At 43.3% G+C, this 12500-nt stretch overlaps 1 pseudogene; it reads right to left on the reverse strand.

Moving 5' to 3' along the window:
- Positions 1-4601: 4601 nt before the first annotated feature.
- Positions 4602-6560, reverse strand: LOC124029938 (annotated as a pseudogene).
- Positions 6561-12500: the final 5940 nt, after the last annotated feature.

The following is a 12500-nucleotide window of genomic DNA, read 5'->3' on the forward strand; positions in this document are numbered from 1 at the left end:
TGTCATGTTTGTCATTTATTATATTCAGGATTTGTCGTTTTCTGTTTGGACTTGAATAAACTCTGTTTCTGTTAAGTCGCTTTTTGGGTCCTCTTTCACCTGCATGACAGAAGGAACCGACCAAGGAATGGACCCAGCGACTTCAGACGCTCGTTACACTGCCGTCAAGATCCAAGGAGCCATGCTCGGCAGACACGAGCAGGAATTGTCTGCTGCTCGCCATGCCGTGGAGAACCTGGCCGCTCAGGTTTCCGACCTCTCTGGACAGTTCCAGAGTCTACGTCTCGTGCCACCTGTTACTTCCTGGCCTGCCGAGCCTCCAGAACCTAGGGTTAATAACCCACCTTGCTACTCGGGCAGCCCACTGAGTGCCGCTCCTTTCTCACGCAGTGTGAGATGTGTTCTCTCTCCAACCCAACACATACTCTAGAGAGAGAGCTCGGGTTGCTTACGTCATTTCACTCCTTACTGGCCGGGCTCGAGGGAATGGGGCACAGCTATCTGGGAGGCAAGGGCTGATTGCTCTAACAAGTTCCAGAACTTTAAAGAGGAGATGATTCGGGTTTTTGACCGTTCAGTTTTTGGTAGGGAGGCTTCTAGGGCCCTGGCTTCCTTATGCCAAGGTGAACGGTCCATAACGGATTATTCTATTGAGTTTCGCACTCTTGCTGCCTCTAGTGAGTGGAACGAGCCGGCGCTGCTCGCTCGTTTTCTGGAGGGACTCCACGCAGTGGTGGGATGAATTCTCTCCCGGGAGGTTCCTTCAGATGTGGACTCTTTGATTGCTCTCGCCATCCGCATAGAGCGACGGGTAGATCTTCGTCACCGGGCTCGTGGAAGAGAGCTCGCATCAACGGTGTTTCCCTGCTCCGCATCGCAACCATCTCCCTCCTCTGGCTTTGAGACTGAGCCCATGCAGCTGGGAGGGATTCGCATCTCGACTAAGGAGAGAACGGAGGATCACCAACCGCCTGTGCCTCTATTGCGGAGTTGCTGGACATTTTGTTAATTCATGTCAGTAAGAGGCCAGAGCCCATCAGTAAGCGGAGGGCTACTGGTGGCGCTACTACTCAGGTCTCTTCATCTAGATCTTGTACTACTATGTCGGTCCATCTACGCTGGACCGGTTCGGGTAACTACATGCAGTGCCTTGATTGACTCTGGGGCTGAGGGTTGTTTCATGGACGAAGCATGGGTTCGGAAACATAACATTCCTTTCAGACCGTTAGACAAGCCTACGCCCATGTTTGCCTTAGATGGTAGTCATCTTCCCAGTATCAAATTTGAGACACTACCTTTAACTCTCACAGTATCTGGTAACCACAGTGAGACTATTTCTTTTTGATTTTCCGTTCACCGTTTACACCTGTTGTTTTGGGTCATCCCTGGCTAGTATGTCATAATCCTTCTATTAATTGGTCTAGTAATTCTATCCTATCCTGGAACGTTTCTTGTCATGTGAAGTGTTTAATGTCTGCCATCCCTCCGTTTCTTCTGTCCCTACTTCTCAGGAGGAACCTGGCGATTTGACAGGAGTGCCGGAGGAATATCATGATCTGCGCACGGTCTTCAGTCGGTCCCGAGCCAACTCCCTTCCTCCTCACCGGTCGTATGATTGTAGTATTGATCTCCTTCCGGGGACCACTCCTCCTCGAGGTAGACTATACTCTCTGTCGGCTCCCGAACGTAAGGCTCTCGAGTTATTTGTCTGTGTCTCTTGACGCCGGTACCATAGTGCCTTCTTCTTCTCCGGCCGGGGCGGGGTTCTTTTTGTTAAGAAGAAGGACGGTACTCTGCGCCCCTGCGTGGATTATCGAGCTGAATGACATAACGGTTAAGAATCGTTATCCGCTTCCCCCTTATGTCATCAGCCTTGAGATTCTGCAGGGAGCCAGGTGCTTTACTAAGTTGGACCTTCGTAACGCTTACCATCTCGTGCGCATCAGAGAGGGGACGAGTGGAAAACGGCGTTTAACACTCCGTTAGGGCATTTTGAGTACCGGGTTCTGCCGTTCGGTCTCGCCAATGCGCCAGCTGTTTTCAGTTCGGCGTGTTCTACAGCGCCTTTTAGAGAATTGTCTCTACGTAAAGGCTGAGAAGTGCTCTTTTCATGTCTCCTCCGTTACTTTTCTCGGTTCCGTTATTTCCGCTGAAGGCATTCAGATGGATTCCGCTAAGGTCAAGCTGTCAGTGATTGGCCCGTTCCAAGGTCACGTGTCGAGTTGCAGCGCTTTTTAGGTTTCGCTAATTTCTATCGGCGTTTCATTCGTAATTTCGGTCAAGTTGCTGCCCCTCTCACAGCTCTTACTTCTGTCAAGACGTGTTTTAAGTGGTCGGTTCCGCCCAGGGAGCTTTTGATCTTCTAAAAGAACGTTTTACGTCCGCTCCTATCCTCGTTACTCCTGACGTCACTAGACAATTCATTGTCGAGGTTGGCCTTCAGAGGTAGGCGTGGGAGCCATTCTATCCCAGCGCTTCCAGTCTGACGATAAGGTTCATCCTTGCGCTTATTTTCTCATCGCCTGTCGCCATCTGAGCGCAACTATGATGTGGGTAACCGTGAACTGCTCGCCATCCGCTTAGCCCTAGGCGAATGGCGACAGTGGTTGGAGGGCGACCGTTCCTTTTGTCGTTTGGACAGACCATAAGAACCTTGAGTACATCCGTTCTGCCAAACGACTTAATGCCCGTCAAGCTCGTTGGGCGTTGTTTTTCGCTCGTTTCGAGTTTGTGATTTCTTACCGTCCGGGTAGCAAGAACACCAAGCCTGATGCCTTATCCCGTCTGTTTAGTTCTTCTGTGGCTTCTACTGATCCCGAGGGGATTCTTCCTTATGGGCGTGTTGTCGGGTTAACAGTCTGGGAATTGAAAGACAGGTTAAGCAAGCACTCACGCACACTGCGTCGCCGCGCGCTTGTCCTAGTAACCTCCTTTTCGTTCCTGTTTCCACTCGTCTGGCTGTTCTTCAGTGGGCTCACTCTGCCAAGTTAGCTGGTCATCCCGGTGTTCGAGGCACTCTTGCGTCTATTCGCCAGCGCTTTTGGTGGCCGACTCAGGAGCGTGACACGCGCCGTTTCGTGGCTGCTTGTTCGGACTGCGCGCAGACTAAGTCGGGTAACTCTCCTCCTGCCGGTCGTCTCAGACCGCTCCCCATTCCTTCTCGACCATGGTCTCACATCGCCTTAGACTTCATTACCGGTCTGCCTTTGTCTGCGGGGAAGACTGTGAGCCGCCAATAAACGCAGGATTAAGAGTCCAAGGTATTGTTGCGGCCAGAGAGTGTGGCTTTCCACTCGCAACCTTCCTCTTACGACAGCTTCTCGTAAGTTGACTCCATGATTTCATTGGTCCGTTCCGTGTCTCCCAGGTCGTCAATCCTGTCGCTGTGCGACTGCTTCTTCCGCGACATCTTCGTCGCGTCCATCCTGTCTTCCATGTCTCCTGTGTTAAGCCCTTTCTTCGCACCCCCGTTCGTCTTCCCTCCCCCTCCCGTCCTTGTCGAGCGCACCTATTTACAAGGTACATAAGATCATGGACATGCGTTCTCGGGGACGGGGTCACCAATACTTAGTGGATTGGGAGGGTTACGGTCCTGAGGAGAGGAGTTGGGTTCCGTCTCGGGGCGTGCTGGACCGTTCACTCATCGATGATTTCCTCCGTTGCCGCCAGGATTCCTCCTCGAGTGCGCCAGGAGGCGCTCGGTGAGTGGGGGGGTACTGTCATGTTTGTCATTTATTATCATGTCTTGTCCCTGTGCTCCCCATTCTATTCGTTTCCCTCTGCTGGTCTTATTAGGTTCTTTCCCTCTTTCTATCCCTCTCTCTCCCCCTCCCTCTCTCACTCTCTCGCTCTCTCTTCTCTCTATCGTTCCGTTCCTGCTCCCAGCTGTTCCTATTCCCCTAATCATCATTTAGTCTTCCCACACCTGTTCCCGATCCTTTCCCCTGATTAGAGTCCCTATTTCTTCCTTTGTGTTCCGTTCCTGTCCTGTCGGTTCCTTGTTTAGAATTCACCGTGCTGTGATTGTGTATCGCCCTGTCCTGTCGTGTTTTGCCTTCATCAGATGCTGCGTGTGAGCAGGTGTCTCTGTCAGCTACGGCCTGCGCCTACCCGAAGCGACCTGCAGTCTGTGGCCGCTTCTCCTGTTATTCCCCTCTACAGACTAGAGGATTTCTGTTATTCCCTGTTTGGACATTTCCTGTTAAGGATTCAGGATTTGTCGTTTTCTGTTCTTTAACAAACACAATATTACAGATTAACCTGTATTCGTTAATGTTAAATATGATGCATTACTCAGCGATAATTCTAATCAAAACTTCACCGTGTGGTAGTGAATACATAAACTATCATGAGTGTGTGTGTGTGTGTGCTTTTGCCTGGAAAATAACCACTCTAGCTATGCCTCCACCTTCTTTCCCGTCATTAGTGTGAAATTAAATAGCCTGTAATGAAATAGCCTGTAATGAAATAGCCTGTAGCCAAAGAAAGTGGTGGGAACGTTGGACATTCAACATGGATAAGCCGTCAGAGAAACAGCATTTAACAATACAAATACAATAAAATAATTTAGTTGAACTTAACAGTGGCCCACCTATTCCGTGACCTCTTTACCTCGTATGATTCAAAACGGAAACTAAAGTTCTTTTCGGGACATGGAGATGTCCTAGCCGGATTCCCAGATCTGTTTGTGTCGTCTTGCCAACTTACAACTCAAAATGACAGCAGTGGAGTTGGTAATAACAGCACAAACCGATCTGGGACTCGGGCTAGAGTTGTCCTGTCGTAAGTACCACAATTCTTGAGAGCGTAGAATTATTCTGAACACCTTAATAAACATAACATGCTTCCATTAAAATAAAACATTATTTTTCCAAGAGTCCCAAATGGCACCCTATTCCCTATATAGTGCACTACTTTAGACCAGAACACTATGGCACCCTATTCCTTACAGAGTGCACTACTTTTGACTAGAGCCTATAAGGCTCTGGTCAAAAGTAGTGCCCTAAATAGGGATAGGGGATAGTTTTCTATTTGGGATGCAGCCTTAAAAATCAGTTTCAGGTCCTTTGGATAACAGTAAAACCTGCTTTCAAATTCCCTCAAGAGAAACCAACAGTTCACAAAAAAAAACAAGTTTCCTTTCTTCTGCAATAGTCTCTTTCTTAGCCAATGTGCGTTGGGGTACAGCTACATCATGTTGCCCGTCCATCCGATGGGCCTGACCAAAACACCTTGTCATTGATCATTGCGAGGAGTCTCCCATCAGGTGGACAATGAGTTCGAAGTAGGTGGAGAGGACGATGGCTGTGTTGGGGATCTGTCTGATAAGCTGTGGAATGAGTCCTCTGTAAAACGCAGCGTAGCCCTCCTCCACTGCCACCAACCGGGCCGTCTGGAAGAAGTACTGATATTTGCTGCCCTCTTCTCGCAGCCTTGTCCGAATCACCTCTGACGAAGGGAGACAAGACGCGTTAGAAGGTGATTTTGAATGAAGTATTACAGAGTATTTTATATTTGAAGTATTACAGAGTATTTTATATTTGAAGTATTACAGAGTATTTTATATTTGAAGTATTACAGAGTATTTTATATTTGAAGTATTACAGAGTATTTTATATTTGAAGTATTACAGAGTATTTTATATTTGAAGTATTACAGAGTATTTTATATTTGAAGTATTACAGAGTATTTTATATTTGAAGTATTACAGAGTATTTTATATTTGAAGTATTACAGAGTATTTGACCCCAAGATGGAAGGAACGCTGGGAGTTTAATCTAAAAAAAGACTGTTCACTTAAAAAGGTCAAGTCTGTAGCTTTCTGGGCGACCCAACCAATAACACATAGAAATGCGAGTTATAGAGCGGTCATTCTCATTGAAAGCCAGTCTAATAAGCTGTAGAGCCATTCTATGAATGCCATTTCGATGCTTCCACCATTTTCTTTTTTTTTTAAAGTTTAGATTTGGTTTTGTACACAGGCTTCAAAACAGCTTCAAAATGGATGTTTGGGTTATTCAAAAGACATTTCACAGGGGTTTAGATTTTTACTGACTTTAATGATTCTCTACACACCTTGAAATTAGGCGAACATTGATGACAATTTTGAGTCACGATGTGTGTTTGCATATTCCACAGTAGACTAGATGGCCGTTGACTGGGCCGTTGTCATTTAACAACTACGGCTTGGCCTCCGACGTCAATGTGCATTTTGTCCGTTGAGATGTGGTTTGACAAGTTAATATCCTAACATCTTATTTACTACCCATTAACCCCATGCTTACCGTGTGGGTAGGCTATGCAGGAAGCACAACCCTTAGCGAGGCAGCCGCCATCATCAGGCCTAGGAAGTCGGACGCCCCTTTCTCCGTCTCGCTGTTCGGCGACGTGAAGCGCTTCGTTCAGGCGTTTCTTCAGCGTCTCGTAGATGAGGAAACAGATCATGGTCTCGGAGATGCCAGCGTAGGACGCCGTCAGACCCCGGTAGAAACCTCTCATGCCCTCTGTCTTATAAACGTAACGGGCACACTGCAGCGCGTTCGTCTTCTTCTCCCTCGCGCCTGGAGGAAATTATTGGAGGTTAGATTAGACTGAAAGAAACAAATTAAGTAGGAACTTAAAAATAGTGGAAAACAGAAGAAAAACAGAGTGGTTCTATTTGAACCAATAGGAAATATGTGTTTTGCTCCAGGTTGCTATGGTGCGCCTCAATGCGGGGCTCCCGTGTGGCACAGCGGTCTAAGGCACTGCATCTCAGTGCTAGAGGCGCCACATTTCAGTCAACACTTCACCTCCCCAAAACACATCAGTTGTCGTGTGGAGAAGTCAGCATACCTCAGACTCCAGTCAAATATGGAGTCTGAGGTACAAGCATTTCGCTACACCCGCAATAACATCTGCTATGCACGTGTCTGTGACCAATAACATCTGCTATACACGTGTCTGTGACCAATAACATCTGCTATACACGTGTCTGTGACCAATAACATCTGCTATACACGTGTCTGTGACCAATAACATCTGCTATACACGTGTCTGTGACCAATAACATCTGCTATACACGTGTCTGTAACCAATAACATTTGATTTGAATAGGTCACAGGACAAGATGGGGGGGGCATTCTCTCTCAAACATTACATCCTATATTCCATTTCCTTTCTCAAATATACATTTCAGTATATATTTTTTAGCATCTTAATACATTTCAAAATATATCTTAGAAGAATATTTGATTAATTTTTCCTCTAGCAGTTAACAGTAGTTTGAGGGACGAGCTACATAACACTAGTTTGAGGGACGAGCTATATAACACTAGTTTGAGGGACGAGCTATATCACACTAGTTTGAGGGACGAGCTATATCACACTAGTTTGAGGGACGAGCTTTATAACACTAGTTTGAGGGACGAGCTATATAACACTAGTTTGAGGGACGAGCTATATCACACTAGTTTGAGGGACGAGCTTTATAACACTAGTTTGAGGGACGAGCTATATCACACTAGTTTGAGGGACAAGCTTTATAACACTAGTTTGAGGGACGAGCTATATGACACTAGTTTGAGGGCCGAGCTATATAACGCTAGTTTGAGGGACGATCTACAGTGCCTTGCGAAAGTATTCGCCCCCTTGAACTTTGCGACCTTTTGCCACATTTCAGGCTTAAAACAAAGATATAAAACTGTATTTTTTTGTGAAGAATCAACAAGTGGGACACAATCATGAAGTGGAACGACATTTATTGGATATTTCAAACTTTTTAACAAATCAAAAACTGAAAAATTGGGCGTGAAAATTATTCAGCCCCTTTAAGTTAATACTTTGTAGCGCCACCTTTTGCTGCGATTACAGCTGTCTCTATCAGTTTTGCACATCGAGAGACTGACATTTTCTCCCATTCCTCCTTGCAAAACAGCTCGAGCTCAGTGAGGTTGGATGGAGAGCATTTGTGAACAGCAGTTGTCAGTTCTTTCCACGGATTCTCGATTGGATTCAGGTCTGGACTTTGACTTGGCCATTCTAACACCTGGATATGTTCATTTTTGAACCATTCCATTGTAGATTTTGCTTTATGTTTTGGATCATTGTCTTGTTGGAAGACAAATCTCCGTCCCAGTCTCAGGTCTTTTGCAGACTCCATCAGGTTTCCTTCCAGAATGGTCCTGTATTTGGCTCCATCCATCTTCCCATCAATTTTAACCATCTTCCCTGTCCCTGTTGAAGAAAAGCAGGCCCAAACCATGATGCTGCCACCACCATGTTTGACAGTGGGGATGGTGTGTTCAGGGTGATGAGCTGTGTTGCTTTTATGCCAAACATAACGTTTGCATTGTTGCCAAAAAGTTCAATTTTGGCTTCATCTGACCAGAGCACCTTCTTCCACATGTTTGGTGTGTCTCCCAGGTGGCTTGTGGCAAATGGGCCTCTTGGCTGCATCTCTGATCAGTCTTCTCCTTGTATGAGCTGAAAGTTTAGAGGGACGGCCAGGTCTTGGTAGATTTGCAGTGGTCTGATACTCCTTCCATTTCAATATTATCGCTTGCACAGTGCTCCTTGGGATGTTTAAAGCTTGGGAAATCTTTTTGTATCCAAATCCGGCTTTAAACTTCTTCACAACAGTATCTCGGACCTGCCTGGTGTGTTCCTTGTTCTCCATGATGCTCTCTGCGCTTTTAACGGACCTCTGAGACTATCACAGTGCAGGTGCATTTATACGGAGACTTGATTTCACACAGGTGGAATGTATTTATCATCATTAGTCATTTTGGTCAACATTGGATCATTCAGAGATCCTCACTGAACTTCTGGAGAGAGTTTGCTGCACTGAAAGTAAAGGGGCTGAATAATTTTGCACGCCCAATTTTTCAGTTTTTGATTTGTTAAAAAAGTTTGAAATATCCAATAAATGTCGTTCCACTTCATGATTGTGTCCCACTTGTTGTTGATTCTTCACAAAAAAATACAGTTTTATATCTTTGTTTTAAGCCTGAAATGTGGCAAAAGGTCGCAAAGTTCAAGGGGGCCGAATACTTTCGCAAGGCACTGTATATGGATGAGCTTTATAACACTAGTTTGAGGGATGAGCTATATCACACTAGTTTGAGGGACGAGCTATATCACACTAGTTTGAGGGATGAGCTTTATAACACTAGTTTGAGGGACAAGCTATATGACACTAGTTTGAGGGACGAGCTTTATAACACTAGTTTGAGGGACGAGCTATATGACACTAGTTTGAGGGACGAGCTATATGACACTAGTTTGAGGGACGAGCTATATGACACTAGTTTGAGGGACGAGCTATATCACACTAGTTTGAGGGACGAGCTATATCACACTAGTTTGAGGGACGAAACTATATCACACTAGTTTGAGGGACGAGCTATATCACACTAGTTTGAGGGACGAGCTATATCACACTAGTTTGAGGGACGAGCTATATCACACTAGTTTGAGGGACGAGCTATATCACACTAGTTTGAGGGACGAGCTATATCACACTAGTTTGAGGGACGAGCTATATCACACTAGTTTGAGGGACGAGCTATATCACACTAGTTTGAGGGACGAGCTATATCACACTAGTTTGAGGGACGAGCTATATCACACTAGTTTGAGGGACGAGCTATATAAAACTAGTTTGAGGGACGAGCTATATAACACTAGTTTGAGGGACAAGCTATATGGACAAGCTTTATAACACTAGTTTGAGGGACGAGCTATATCACACTAGTTTGAGGGACGAGCTATATGACACTAGTTTGAGGGACGAGCTATATGACACTAGTTTGAGGGACGAGCTATATGACACTAGTTTGAGGGACGAGCTATATCACACTAGTTTGAGGGACGAGCTATATCACACTAGTTTGAGGGACGAGCTATATGACACTAGTTTGAGGGACGAGCTATATGACACTAGTTTGAGGGACGAGCTATATCACACTAGTTTGAGGGACGAGCTATATCACACTAGTTTGAGGGACGAGCTATATCACACTAGTTTGAGGGACGAGCTATATCACACTAGTTTGAGGGACGAGCTATATCACACTAGTTTGAGGGACGAGCTATATGGACAAGCTTTATAACACTAGTTTGAGGGACGAGCTATATCACACTAGTTTGAGGGACGAGCTATATGACACTAGTTTGAGGGACGAGCTATATGACACTAGTTTGAGGGACGAGCTATATGACACTAGTTTGAGGGACGAGCTATATGACACTAGTTTGAGGGACGAGCTATATCACACTAGTTTGAGGGACGAGCTATATCACACTAGTTTGAGGGACGAGCTATATAACACTAGTTTGAGGGACGAGCTATATGACACTAGTTTGAGGGACGAGCTATATAACACTAGTTTGAGGGATGAGCTTTATAACACTAGTTTGAGGGATGAGCTTTATAACACTAGTTTGAGGGACGAGCTATATGGACGAGCTTTATAACACTAGTTTGAGGGACGAGCTATATGACACTAGTTTGAGGGACGAGCTATATAACACTAGTTTGAGGGATGAGCTTTATAACACTAGTTTGAGGGATGAGCTTTATAACACTAGTTTGAGGGACGAGCTATATGGACGAGCTTTATAACACTAGTTTGAGGGACGAGCTATATGGACAAGTCCAAAGGGAAAACAGGACTCTAGGTCACCATTTAACCTGCTTATCCTTGTAACTGACTTCAACACAGTCCTCTCTGCTGCAAAAAATGGCACCCCCATATTCCCTACAAAGTGCACTACTTTTGAATAGGGCTCTGGTCAAAAGTAGCCCTATATTAGGGAATAGGGGGTGCGATTTGGTACGCAAGCAGCCGCTTAATATAGCCTCCTCCTCCCACACAGCCTAATGCGTCAGCAGCTCGGGTATTTATGGACCTGCCTGGTCACATGTTAAACCATGCTGCACTGCGTACCACTAGGACAGCACTGCAGCTAAGATGTGGGGGCTCGTCAAAGAGCACATTACACGTGGTGGTGACCGGTGACTAGACTAGTTACAGTAGCAGCTCCATGGTCTGTACCATTAAGTAGAGAACAAACTCTTGAAGATGTCCGTCTGCATTAAAAGATGGAATCAAAAGATTTAAAATAACAAAACAAACAAAACAAGAGATGATCAGGTTAGGAATGTACTACATATATAACAGGAATGTACTACATATATAACAGGAATGTACTACATATATAACAGGAATATAAAGTACATATATAACAGGAATGTACTACATACATAACAGGAATATAAAGTACATACATAACAGGAATATAAAGTACATATATAACAGGAATATAAAGTACATATATAACAGGAATATAAAGTACATATATAACAGGAATATAAAGTACATATATAACAGGAATATAAAGTACATATATAACAGGAATATAAAGTACATATATAACAGGAATGTACTACATATATAACAGGAATGTACTACATATATAACAGGAATGTAAAGTACATATATAACAGGAATGTAAAGTACATATATAACAGGAATGTAAAGTACATATATAACAGGAATGTAAAGTACATATATAACAGGAATGTAAAGTACATATATAACAGGAATGTAAAGTACATATATAACAGGAATGTAAAGTACATATATAACAGGAATGTAAAGTACATATATAACAGGAATGTAAAGTACATATATAACAGGAATATAAAGTACATATATAACAGGAATGTAAAGTACATATATACCAGGAATATAAAGTACATATATACCAGGAATGTACTACATATAACAGGAATATAAAGTACATATATAACAGGAATATAAAGTACATATATAACAGGAATATAAAGTACATATATAACAGGAATATAAAGTACATATATAACAGGAATATAAAGTACATATATAACAGGAATGTAAAGTACATATATAACAGGAATGTAAAGTACATATATAACAGGAATGTAAAGTACATATATAACAGGAATGTAAAGTACATATATAACAGGAATGTAAAGTACATATATAACAGAATGTAAAGTACATATATAACAGGAATGTAAAGTACATATATAACAGGAATGTAAAGTACATATATAACAGGAATATAAAGTACATATATAACAAGAATATAAAGTACATATATAACAGGAATATAAAGTACATATATAACAGGAATGTAAAGTACATATATAACAGGAATGTAAAGTACATATATAACAGAATGTAAAGTACATATATAACAGGAATGTAAAGTACATATATAACAGGAATGTAAAGTACATATATAACAGGAATGTAAAGTACATATATAACAGAATGTAATATATAACAGGGAATGTAAAGTACATATATAACAGGAATGTAAAGTACATATATAACAGGAATGTAAAGTACATATATAACAGGAATGTAAAGTACATATATAACAGGAATGTAAAGCACATATATAACAGGAATGTAAAGTACATATATAACAGGAATGTAAAGTACATATATAACAGGAATGTAAAGTACATA

The sequence above is a fragment of the Oncorhynchus gorbuscha genome, unplaced genomic scaffold (genome assembly GCF_021184085.1).
Source record: "Oncorhynchus gorbuscha isolate QuinsamMale2020 ecotype Even-year unplaced genomic scaffold, OgorEven_v1.0 Un_scaffold_8287, whole genome shotgun sequence".
Classification (NCBI taxonomy): Eukaryota; Metazoa; Chordata; class Actinopteri; order Salmoniformes; family Salmonidae; genus Oncorhynchus; species Oncorhynchus gorbuscha.